The following is a 13,790-nucleotide window of genomic DNA, read 5'->3' on the forward strand; positions in this document are numbered from 1 at the left end:
GAAACATGGATGAGTGACAATGATGGTGATGAATATAATATGGATGGTTATGCGTTGTTCCGTAGAGACCGGATAGGCAAGAAGGGAGGTGGTGTTGCAGTATACGTAAAAGAAAACTTGCAGGCAAGGGATCTCACTGATAAAAATAAAAATTCATAAGCTGTATGGATAAAACTTGATGCTAAAGATTCAAATGGCCTAATTGTTGGGGTTTGTTATAGAGCACCTAATGTAGCTGTTGAGGAAAGCAGAATGTTATATGATGATATCAGGATTATGAGTAATAAAAATGATGTGGTGGTTATGGGTGATTTTAATTTACCTGGGATACAGTGGGACACAGTCTCTTGGCTCTTCTGTAAATGAACTTGAGATGGTGGAATTAGTACAGGATTGTTTTTTTTACTCAGTTTGTTAATACTCCTACCAGCGGAGAAGCCCTTCTTGATCTTGTTTTCTGTAATAACCAGGATAGGATTGGAAAATTAGAGGTTTTAGACCCATTGTACGGTAGTGATCATAACATGGTTAAATTCGAGGTTAATTTTAGTGTCCGAAGAGCAAAGTCGAAATTAAAAGTATTCAATGTTAGGAAGGCTAACTTTAATGGTATGAGACGGAAATTAGAAACTGTAAACTGGACAGAGTTAAATAGCAAAACAAGTTGAAGAGGCATGGGAATTTTTCAAAAGCACATTGTTGCAAGTGCAAGAGGACTTCATACCTGTTTCCAGCAAAACTAAATTTAGGAAACGACAACCAAGGTGGTTTACTAAGGAAATTAAGAATAAAGTCAGGAGGAAAAGGGCTCCATTCCACAATTGGAAAATAACTAATGATTTCAAAATTAAGCAGGAGTATCTAAGTCTACAGGCAGAGTTAAAAAATGACATTAGGCTATCCAAGAGGGATGTAGAAAGAAAAATTGCATTGGAGGCTAAGCATGACAGTAAAGGTTTCTTCCAATATTTTAACTCCAAGAGAGCACTAAAAGCTGAAATCACTAATTTGCAGGATAGTAAGGGACTTATAATTGATCATGAAATTGATATAGTAAATGAATTGAATGATTATTTTTCAAGGGTGTTCACAATGGAGAACACAAGTAACTTACCACCAATTAATACAAATACAGCATCGTCTATGACCAATATATGTATAACTGAGGTTGATGTGATACTAAGCCTAGCTAAACTCAAAATAAATAAATCGCAGGGGCCTGATGGCATCTTACCTATAGTTTTAAAAGAGATGAGGGATATTATTAGCCAACCTTTAACTTTAATATTCCAGAAATCGTTATCTGCGGGTGTGGAACCATCAGATTGGAAGCATGCTAATATAACACCCATATTCAAAAAAGGGGATAGAAGTAATCCAGCAAACTATAGGCCAATCAGTTTAACTAGCATTACTGGAAAAATAATGGAAGCTATAATTCAAGTGAAAATGGTAGATTACCTAGATGCAAATAACATTATAAAGGATAGCCAACATGGATTTAGGAGAGGTAGATCCTGCTTAACGAATCTGCTTGAGTTCTTTGAGGAAGCTACAAGTGAAATTGATCACAAAAAGGCCTATGATGTGATTTACTTAGATTTCCAGAAGGCCTTTGATGTTGTCCCCCACAAACGGCTCTTGCTAAAGCTTAAAGCTGCAGGGATTTTAGGAACTGTGGCAGTTTGGATCAAAAACTGGCTAACTGACAGGAAGCAGCGAGTAGTTATTAGAGGCACAATGTCACAGTGGGCCTCCTTTCATAGTGGGGTACCGCAGGGTTCAATTTTAGGACCACTATTGTTCCTAATTTACATTAATGATATTGACACAAATACATACAGTAAATTGGTTAAATTTGCAGACGACACCAAGGTGGGCGGTGTAGCAGATACTGATCTAGCAGCAGAGAGGCTTCAAAGGGATCTGGATTTAATTAGCGAATGGGCTGATACTTGGCAGATGAAATTTAACACAGATAAATGTAAGGTAATCCATGCAGGGAGCAGAAATATAAAGTACAGATATTTTATGGGTTCCACTGAAATAAAGGTAGCTGATTACGAGAAAGATCTAGGTATGTATGTTGATGCTTCCATGTCCCACTCTCGCCAGTGTGGGGAAGCAATAAAAAAGGCCAATAGAATGTTGGGTTATATCTCTAGGTGTGTGGAGTTTAAGTCAAGGGAGGTGATGTTACACTTATATAATTCCTTGGTAAGACCCCACCTAGAATACTGTGTGCAGGTTTGGTCACCATACCTCAAGAAGGACATTGCTGCTTTAGAAAAGGTGCAACGAAGAGCTACGAGAATGATTCCTGGTCTTAGAGGAATGTCTTATGAGGAGAGGTTAGCGGAACTGAATCTGTTTAGCCTTGAGCAAAGGAGACTAAGGGGGGATATGATTCAGGTCTATAAGATTCTAACGGGTCTGGATGCTGTTCAGCCAAATTACTATTTCAATATTAGTCTAAATACTAGAACTCGTGGCCATAAGTGGAAATTAGCGGGAGAACATTTTAAAACAAATTTGAGGAAGCACTTCTTTACACAGCGTGTAGTTAGAGTATGGAATAGTCTTCCTGCTAGTGTAGTGGAAGCTAAAACCATGGGTTCCTTTAAATCAGAGCTAGATAAGATTTTAACAACTCTGAGCTATTAGTTAAGTTCTCCCCAAACGAGCTTGATGGGCCGGAATGGCCTCCTCTCGTTTGTAAATTTCTTATGTTCTTATGTAAAAGGAATAGTAATTAAAATTAAAAGCTAGTTAAGTTTTTTTTCCCTATGCCAGGGTAAGAATGTTTTAGCAAGACTTAAACTCCCTGCGCTATAATATCCATACCAAAGTGAAGGTAAGAAAAAGCTTCGTCTTAATCTAGCTCACTAGTGATTTAACAATTGGATAACACTGGATAACATCCAGGTCCTACTATGTCCATTTTCAGTAAAAAAAATTCAGTAAAAAAACACCCCGCCTCACGGCATGATGTCATTCGGTGCCAGTACCAGTTTTTACGCCAGTGGAAAACCAACACCTTGAAATACCATACTTTTGGTACCTTCTTGAAGTACCAAAAGTACGGTAGCTGGTGCGGTGGGAAAGCACCCTTTAGCTGAGCAGTGAATTGGACAGCTTTATAGTGCTGTACGTTTTGTATGTGCTATATGTTGTAGTTTTTTGTTGTTTTTATTTTTTATTTTTTACAAAGGAGATGCACACTATTCCTTGTGGGCTATGGTGTTATCCAAAAGACGACACCACCGTATGGTGCTAGAGTGCACCAACAATGCGACCTCTGCTATGTCCTTCTTCTATGTACTGGCTTCTTCTGTTACTTCCGGGTCAAAGCCCGGGGGGGAAACTGTGGAGCATGTGCAGAGCGCTTAGTCCAGTTTGAGTCTGATTGAACGTTTACATACAGGAGTAAATGTAAATCAACTTCCAAAAGCATTATCTGGGGGTCTTAGTCCGACTAAAAGAGATTCGATTTAGTACGATTTCTGTCAGTAATAACTAAGTGCACAAGCTGAGTTACAGTAAGCAACGGCTGAGCCTATGAGGCGCGCACAAGCTGAGTTATGGTAATCACCGGCTCAGCCTCTGAGGCACTCACAAGTTCAGATATGGTGAATGCCAGCTGAGCCTCTGAGGAATTATATGAATTGCCAGGTACAAATGGTAGTCTAAGCTGACATCGTGTTAGTTATAGCGATTCCTCAACCTCTGCTGAGCCCTATGTAACAGAGGGAATTCAGAAATAGTGAGAAAAGCCCATGTCATGCTGAAATGTCATGCTGAAAACATTCTAAATAAATCTTTAATTTAACTGGAGTCAGATATAATTCAGTTTTACCTAAAATGGTAAGTAACTGTCCCTGGCCTAATGGGTGTCTCCCTACACTATATTATAATGTTATAGTGTAACATTACCATATTATTATTGTTGTCATCATTATCATCATTATTATCATCATTCAATTTGTTACATTCTTCTCAGTTATTACATAATGTAGCATTATTACATAATATGTTGTTACAACCAGAGGTGAAAAGTTCAGAAAAGTACAAATCCAGACCAGGATTTTGTTTCACCCAACCAGTTAAACATAAAGAGTCACAGAGTACTCAACTGGTCGGTAGAAACAAAATCTTGGTCTGGATTTGTACTTTCTGGACCTAAACTTTCCACCTCTGGTTACAACAACAACCCTTGTAGATTCACATTCCTAGCCCTGCTTCTTCAACAGTATGTTTGTATTTATACATATTTCACTGCAGTTTTTCATAACGTGAATAGAAAGGCCTAGTGACTATAAAAATTACAACCAGCAATGTCTGCCTTTTTCATTCTTGCAGTGCAAAAGACAAAGATTTTATAAATTGCTTTTTACACTGAAGAGCTTCATCTCAATGTAATAAATGTCAGTAACTAAAGGGAGTTTACTCAAATGAGTTACCCAGCCAAAATCTGTCTCATGCTAGATCTGTCTCATTAGAAATAATTTATTAAAAGTTATAATATTTACAATTAAGAAACTACTGAGCATGTATACAGAAATTAAATCTGTTTATCATGAATTCTTTGCCTTGGGGGTCTAGTTTTTAACTGTTTGACACCAATCTGAGTTTGATATCTGTGAAGCAATTTCCTTCAAAGTAATAGCTTGAAAAAGCCAAATTGAATTTCCAAATGTTACAGCGTGCAATTTCAGTCATCTTACATAATGTCAAGTCATCCATCCATCTGACACAACACATTTATAGCAACTGCAACACCAAAGATTTATCAAATGAATAGATGAGCTTTTGAGTCAGATAAAAATGCAATAAGTACCATAATTATTATTTGTAAATGTCAAATTGTAAGACATTCTGAGAAAGGTAATAAAAAGAAAGTTTCACATAAAGATGCAAGTATTGAGAATTCATCTGTCTCCTATAGTTTTGAGAAGTCATCAAAGGAACTTTTCACCTGGAATGGTTAAAGTGCCTAAGGAACACAGTTATTCATAGAGATGAACGCCACCACTCCAGACACTCACAAATTATTCTCCACTTTCAGTGCCTTCCTTAACCATCCTCCTCCCCCTTCACCAACCACCCTGACTGCTGCTGATTTTGCCATTTTCTTCCATGAGAAGCTGGCAGGCATCAGTAGCCAGTTCTCTATACCCACCACCTGCATAAATTCCTCCATGCATGGTCCTTCTTCATCCTAATTTATGCTCCTCACCCGCCTGGATGTTTCTAACCTGTTTGCCCATTAACTTACCACCTCTGCCCTGGATCCTATTCCCTTTCATCTCCTCCCGGCTATCTCTCCTACACTAACCCCTGCACTGAGCCACCTGATTAACTAATCCCTTACAACTGGCACATTCCATGCTGATTTTAAGCAGGCTCGTATAATAACGCTGCTACTCGATCTTTCACGGATTGAAAATTATCGGCCTGTCTCTCTCCTCTCATTCTTTTCCAAAACTCTTGAACATGCTGTACTAAGTAAAATCTCTGAATTTCTCATGAAGAACAACCTCCTATACCCTCTTGGTCTGGAGTCCTGGGGCCTCATGTATAACAACGTGCGTAGAATTCACACTAAAACATGGCGTACGGACAAAACTAGGAATGTGCGTAAGCAAGAAAAAATCCAGATGCATAAAACTGTGCGTAAGCACAGATCACATTCCCTTTATAAATCCCAATGAGCGTGAAATTTTACGTACGTGAACGAGCCCACAGCCACTCCCCCGACCCGCCCATATTTATGTATATTTGCATATGTAAATCTGTATAAATGCCCGCTTTGTTCTATGTTTTTCTTAAACAACAATGGACAAACCACGAGGGAAAAAGAAGTATTTCTGCGAGTGTGAAGTGGAGGTCATGTTAACAGATATCGAGAAAAGAAAAGTGATATTATTTGGTGGTATAAGTGGCATCAGCAATAAACGAAAGTTGACGGAGTGGCACAGCGTGGCGGAGTCAGTTAAAAGTGTTGGTTCCAAAATTCGCACGGTGGCCGAAATTAAAAAGAAGTGGTCGGACATTAAAATCGACGTGAAAAAACGAGCGGCCGCTCACCGTAAGAGTCTTAACAGCACAGGTGGAGGTAGCGGAATTCCCGGTCTCACACCCTTTGAGCAACTAGTTGCTGCGATGATTGGGGACACACTTTTATCGGGTGAGGGGGACGCTGATGTCATCGCGGGTGAGTTTTTCTTGTACCATACTTCTTTGAATTACTTGCATGTTTATGAATAACACGTAGGGCGCAGATGCGGTGTTACTTTCGTTTATTCTGTTTGTTTACTCTTACATACAACAGTACAAGAGGTGCCCTCAATGCATTAAAAGAGTACATTAATAGAGGGAAAGTGCTTTCTATTTACATAAGCAAATTCGTTCTCTGAAGGTGACTTAATAGCAATGTGCGCGCAGTCGATAGCTTCGTCTACGTTGGGAAAACCGGACATCGCTGCAAATTGCACTTTAATATTTGCCTGTTCAACCACAGTGTAAGGAAATTTTATATATCTGGGCAAGGGCGTAACTTTGGCTGGAACATTGGGAGGGGGGGGGGGGTGGAAGTCTCCACCCATGACAGGGGAAACATGATTATTGGGGGGAGGTGGTCATGACCCCCCTGGAAATTACGCCCATGTATCTGGGTGACAAGCAGATTTTGCCGTCCCATAGAACACCGGCATGGCGCGACTCAGTGTTGACTGAGAAATACCCGATCAGTCCGCAAGTTCTCGCTGAAAAGCACCTGTGGCTAAGAACCCGCGAGTGGACAGAACTTGTAAAGGAACAGGTAGCCTATAGCGCAATTCCTCATCGTCTGCTTTTGTAATGCTGGCCCCAGTTTAGCACACAGCTCCAAAAGGATTGCTCTTGGAAATCTGAATCGACTTAGAAGCCAGTCATCATCATGGGCCAGGAAATCAGTATATGATCCCTGAATACGAGCTCTATTCTGACTCTTCCATTTGCAATGTCCTCTAACAATGCAAGAGCAGCCATGGTTGGAATATTTTTTGTCTTTCCCTGCACCGTTTTATTGTCACAGATTGATTACGATCAGGTGACCGATGGCCAAATAATTTCGGTGTATTTCATGCAGACCGCATCATGAATGCGAGTCTGACACAGTGAAACTGCAGTAGCACTCTTTTGCCAGTAGGTGCCTCCATTTTGCCAAATCGAGCAGAAACTTGCGTACGCCTTGTCTGGGGTTGCCGTGAGAATGTGCGTGGCGGTACGCCAAGTTTAGTTTTTATACATCTCGACGTGAGCGTGGAAACGGGCATGCGCAACATTTTCGTGCGTAAGCACCGTTTATACATGAGGCCCCTGGACACTTGACTGCGACTGCCCTCTTTGGTGTTGTGAAGAATCTGAACCACAAGAGCTGCATCTCAGTTATCTGTCCTGATCCTGCTAGACCTCTCTGCAGCCTTTGATACATTTAATCGCCAAATCCTACTTGCCACACTTTCTCAGTGTCTGTTCTGCACTGGGTGACTCGTGCCTATGAAACAGATTATTCCAAGTGGCTTTGGTACAGAAGTGTCCAAATTATGTCAGGTAACACCCGGTGTTACCCTAGGCTCTGTCCTTGATACTCTGCTCTTCTCTCTTTACATTATGTCTCTAGGCCAGATCATCCAGTCTCACGGCTTCTTCTACCAGTACCCTGCCAATGGCATCGACATCTATTTTGCCTTCTCTCCTGCACAGTCTCTGCTCGGAGGGACCATCATCTCCAACCTAATCTCTCCAAGACTGAGCTTCTTATTTTCTCCAGTAACCCCACCATCCATCATGGCATTACTTTTCTGCTTAGATCATCAGATTTACAATGTATAATATCAAGATCAGGCCCTTTCTATCAGAGTATGCAACTTAGCACCTAGTCCAGGCACTTGTTAACTCACAACTAGACTATTACAACTCTCTCCTAGTAGGGTCTGCCAGCTTGTGCTGTCAGACCACTGCAAATGATTCAATGCACAGCAGCACATCTGAAATTGATTCAGTTTAAATGTTCTCATGTTACACCCATTCTTGTCTATTTACTGGCTCCCTATTAGCACTCAAATCAAGTTCAAGTCCTTGTTGCTGATTTACAGGTCCATCGATGGACAGACTATCTCCATAATAATGCTCCTCAAGACCTATGTCCAATCTCACCCCTTAACTCAGCAAGCAAATATCACTTGAAGCTCCCTCAACCACATGTGTTACTTCAGATGGTTCTGTGTGGTTTCCCAATAGTGGAATGAGCTGCCAAACCACAATCAGACATCAAACCCCCTCTCCATTGCTGACGCTTGTGCTTATATAAATCAGTTCTGTCTTCTTCAGATTACTTTAAAAAGTATACCTCACTTTCTCTAAAGTGCATACTTTTGTGAGGAACAATGTGCTGTCATGACTTTTGGGGGGAACTGACTGAAACTTTCAATTTGCTTGACAACATAATTAACTTTGGAAGGTCATTCTCCAGCATGGTAAAAACCCAATGGCCTAACCTGATGTACTCAAAGAGTCCACTGATCGGCATATGCACTCACCTAAAGGATTATTAGGAACACCATACTAATACGGTGTTTGACCCCCTTTCGCCTTCAGAACTGCCTTAATTCTACGTGGCATTGATTCAACAAGGTGCTGAAAGCATTCTTTAGAAATGTTGGCCCATATTGATAGGATAGCATCTTGCAGTTGATGGAGATTTGTGGGATGCACATCCAGGGCACGAAGCTCCCGTTCTACCACATCCCAAAGATGCTCTATTGGGTTGAGATCTGGTGACTGTGGGGGCCATTTTAGTACAGTGAACTCATTGTCATGTTCAAGAAACCAATTTGAAATGATTCAAGCTTTGTGACATGGTGCATTATCCTGCTGGAAGTAGCCATCAGAGGATGGGTACATGGTGGTCATAAAGGGATGGACATGGTCAGAAACAATGCTCAGGTAGGCCGTGGCATTTAAACGATGCCCAAATGGCACTAAGGGGCCTAAAGTGTGCCAAGAAAGCATCCCCCACACCATTACAACACCACCACCAGCCTGCACAGTGGTAACAAGGCATGATGGATCCATGTTCTCATTCTGTTTACGCCAAATTCTGACTCTACCATTTGAATGTCTCAACAGAAATCGAGACTCATCAGACCAGGCAACATTTTTCCAGTCTTCAACTGTCCAATTTTGGTGAGCTCATGCAAATTGTAGCCTCTTTTTCCTATTTGTAGTGGAGATGAGTGGTACCCGGTGGGGTCTTCTGCTGTTGTAGCCCATCCGCCTCAAGGTTGTGAGTGTTGTGGCTTCACAAATGCTTTGCTGCATACCTCGGTTGTAACGAGTGGTTATTTCAGTCAAAGTTGCTCTTCTATCAGCTTGAATCAGTCGGCCCATTCTCCTCTGACCTCTAGCATCAACAAGGCATTTTCGCCCACAGGACTGCTGCATACTGGATGTTTTTCCCTTTGCACACCATTCTTTGTAAACCCTAGAAATGGTTGTGCGTGAAAATCCCAGTAACTGAGCAGATTGTGAAATACTCAGATCGGCCCGTCTGGCACCAACAACCATGCCACGCTCAAAATTGCTTAAATCACCTTTCTTTCCCATTCTGACATTCAGTATGGAGTTCAGGAGATTGTCTTGACCAGGACCACACCCCTAAATGCATTGAAGCAACTGCCATGTGATTGGTTGATTAGATAATTGCATTAATGAGAAATTGAACAGGTGTTCCTAATAATCCTTTAGGTGAGTGTAAGTCCAAAGCCTTGGCTGCATTTTTGAGGTTGGGGTAGCAGAAGTGAGCTTCTCCCCTGAGGAGGACAGTTATATGCAGTGGAGATGTGTGTTTAGTTTTCATTGTACTTGTTCAGTGTTTTTAAAACTATATTCACCATATTTACTCTTCCAGACTTCCAGATGTCTGTATATCATTATTTCAGTAGGTTCAGATATAGATATAGATATAGATATATATTGATTCAGGGTGGTGACCAGGATTAGCTCATTCACTTAAAATGTTTGTGCAAAAAGAATTAATTGTTCATCAATGACAGAAGTCTATTGTAATAGCCTGTTACAAGTTAATAAAATAATAGATTGACCATGATTGTTGCAGTCTTTAATGCCTCTTTGGTTGAAATTACTTTTATATTTGCAGAATTAATTAAATTCACGTTTAATATTTTTATAGCCTACCAACATCAACCTGTTTTATATTCGCAACTGATTAAATATTTGTTTTATTAGCTACTGATTTAATAGGAAAAATTTGAAATCTAGCTGTATAAGTATTATCTTCCATGCTTCCCTCAAATATTTTTCTATTTACACATTTCATGATGAATAAAATTCCACCTATTTCCTCTACCTGTTTGTCCTTATTTCTTAAAAGCACTTATTTCTTATTTTTAAAACCCAGTTGAGGTCCTTCTATTTTATTCAAACACTAGCCTCTGTTAGTACGTGCCTACAGCTAACCCATTTTTTCCATGTTTCAGTAATTTTTCAGTGCTTTTTTTCTAAAATGTGTGCATAAAAATAGATTATTCAAAACAGACTACAACACTGGCTGAGGTAGAATATATACGTATCAAGAAAGAGTATTCTTTGTGACATACAGTATACAACATTTATTCATTAACATTTTAGTATGATAAATAAGCAAACAGATTCAAGCACTAACCTTGTTTGCAAAATATTGGGATAGCTGTTATTGACATAAAAAGCCCCACACGGTACTCTTTATCTTAATATACTCTTATAAAAATGTTCGAATGTTGTAAGATTCTACATATATGCCTCATATCTCCAGCACTGGGGATTTGAATCCCATTGCTCCTCCATGTATGCAGCCCGTTTTAACTTGTAGAATTTAAAAAAATATTTTCTTGCTTCTCAGAGAAAGTTTCATGTCATACTTAATTTAGTTTGCAGTTACTGTTAGATAAAGGGAGGTAAGAAGTCCAGACCTTTGAACTAGACAAATCAGCCCCAGCATCTTTTTTTTTTTCCATCAAAAAATACTACCACAGTTTGGAGCATAAGCTCCCTTCAGTCCTGCACAGTCTTGTAAGATCAATTTGAAAAGTTCTTAACGACAATCATAGTTTTGAGTAACCATCCTGTAGTTTAAGTTTTTAATTGACGAGGCGGACGGAAGAAAAGTGATGGCAATGGGCCTGGTTAAACAGTTACATTTCCTTAGAAACTGATTACCAGCAACAGACTGACAAGCATTTTCTGTAATGAAAGCCAGCTGACCTTATCAGAGCCGGTAACGTAATCAGGGGCTGATGGGAGAAAGCGAGGTACCCTATCAAAGAGGTGTGAGGTGCTCAGAGGGTTATGAAATCAGAACTTGAATTTGCAGTTCATTTGTGTCTTAGATTCTGAGGTTTCTAAGTATTTCTTTCTTAAAGTGGCAGTGTTCCCATTCCGTGATTTAATTTTAACATATTTTAGCTTCAAGGCTAAATGCACTTAAACTTCCCTTATCTTTAAATTAAACATTACACCCACAAAATTAGTACAGTATAAGTATAAAAATTTAAGTAGCTGCTATGCAATTGACAGTTTATTATAAATTTCACATGTGGTGAAGACGTGAAGTGCATTTTGGCTAATGGGCTGCATTTTTTCTGGCTCACTGTTTAAGGAGGTGAAAGATAAAGGCTAATTCCATAAGGTGAAACAAATCCATGAAAGTAGATTATAAAACAAACCACAATTTAAATTAAGCTTATTTGCCTCGACATTCGCGTAATAATTCCTTTTGTATGAACAGTAAATGTAATCAAAAATAGTACCGAATCATCTGCTTCAATTGGTTTGTTTTAAACATCATGAATACAGTATGAGTACAGTGTTTAATATCAGAATTGTTTTGTTAGAGTAGAACATGCACAGATTGATATCAGAAACCAGTAATCTGAACAGAAACTGTAGATGGAAATGGAAGAAATGCTGTTTTACTCAACAGTATCTTAAAACAACTTGGCAGCTGTTTTTTGATATAGTTTTTTCTTATAAAATTTCTTTTGTAAGAATATAAAAGACAGACTTCAGCAAAGAAAATGCAATGTCTTAATATGCTGATGACTATCGTCAAAAAGTAAACTTTCACTTGATGACGGTTCATTGTTAAATTTCAGCATGTTAAGTGTAATGACAGCATGACACAGCACTTGTCAAGCCATGAGGTCTGTGTAGAACAATAGCATTATTCTGCATTAAATATGAATATTATTAAAGCAATTTTAAAGTACATGGAGCTACTTGATCTCCAAGTCAGGATAAGCAGGTAGGACAATGGATGGATGGAATTATGACATAAACAGAGAACAAGAATAACACAAAAAGTACCAGTTGTTTTGGCAGGACAGTACTGTATAAGGCAGGGCTGGGCAATCTTATCCACAAATGGCCGGTGTGTATGCAGGTTTTTGGGATAACCTGTAGGTCAGCTGTTCAATCCCAGGTGTGAGGACTCTTCAGCCAATCAGTCCTCTAATTAGTAATCTAATTAGGGAGTTGCAGCGAAAACCCGCATACACACCGACCCTTTGCGGATAAGATTGGCTACCCCTGGCCTAAGGGGAAAACAAAGAACTGTAACACTTTACCTAAGGCCATGTTTTAGTATTTTACAAACACATTCATAACAAATAATAATGTGTTCATACAGCATTATAAACATGATGCATGATAGATGAACACTATAAATATAAAACGGCATAACATATTATAGCCATTTACTGTATATTACCCATTATGAATGCTTTATGCAGTTCTCATCTATAATACTCTATACATACCTTCTCAATGCACTATAATGGTCTGAATAAGTGTTAAGGATGCTTTTATACTGCTTTATATAGGTATCTGTAGTGCATTATAAATGAGAGCTTCATGAGGCAATCATAAGGCATAATAATCACAGCAAACCAATTAAGCATGAACAATTCTCGGCTGCTGATTATGTTTGATTCTTGTGGCTTTTATATAAGTCACACACTGTCACAGTATCACACCCTGCAGCAATGAGTATATCTGGTGACTCATGTCTGATTTACGACACCACCATTATAGAGCAGATCATAAGATAGCACTTTATACAAACACAGAATAAATACTTACCTGGAAGGGGAGATACCATGATCACGAAGGTGGTTCACCCAGGGTGAGGCCCAGCCATTGCACTGCGGCTGTGCTGACCCCTGCGAATTCCCCAAATGTGGGAATCTCGACTGCATAATTTCTGGTAGTGAGGGACTGCGTTTGCGTTTTTTTTTTTTTTTGCAGTGGTGGTTTGATGGTTAGGGAAGCGCACTTGCAATCGAAAGATTGCTGGCTCAAATCCCTGACCAGCAAGGCACCACTAAGGTACCCTGAGCAAGGTACCGCTACCAAGCAGTGTTCCCTGGTCACTGAATTAGCTGCCCCCTGCTATGTCACGAAAGTCACATATCGGTTAAATGCAGAGGACACATTTTGTTCTTGTGCACTGTGTGCTGTGGTGTGTTAACAATGACCACTGATCACCATATTCTAATTCTAATTCTAATAAATCTGTTGGCAGAAAAAGCCTCCAGGCTTGGTGTAGGATAACAAAGTTAAACTTGTTAAACAAACATAGACAATTGTTTCATGCTAGTCCATTTAAATACAGAGCAACTCATTTGTCAAAAGTTCCAGAGAGTGAAACCTTTTCCATTATCTTTCTGTGCAACAAAATTGAGCAAAAATTT

The 13,790-nt window shown here is 39.5% G+C and overlaps 1 non-coding gene across 1 annotated transcript; it reads left to right on the plus strand.

Moving 5' to 3' along the window:
* The first annotated feature begins 13,171 nt into the window (after positions 1 to 13,171).
* On the plus strand, positions 13,172 to 13,335 carry LOC111840265 (U1 spliceosomal RNA). The gene has a single exon (XR_002837374.1). It is a non-coding gene; the product is annotated as a U1 spliceosomal RNA (small nuclear RNA).
* Positions 13,336 to 13,790: the final 455 nt, after the last annotated feature.

This window comes from Paramormyrops kingsleyae, chromosome 13 (genome assembly GCF_048594095.1).
Source record: "Paramormyrops kingsleyae isolate MSU_618 chromosome 13, PKINGS_0.4, whole genome shotgun sequence".
Taxonomy (NCBI): domain Eukaryota; kingdom Metazoa; phylum Chordata; class Actinopteri; order Osteoglossiformes; family Mormyridae; genus Paramormyrops; species Paramormyrops kingsleyae.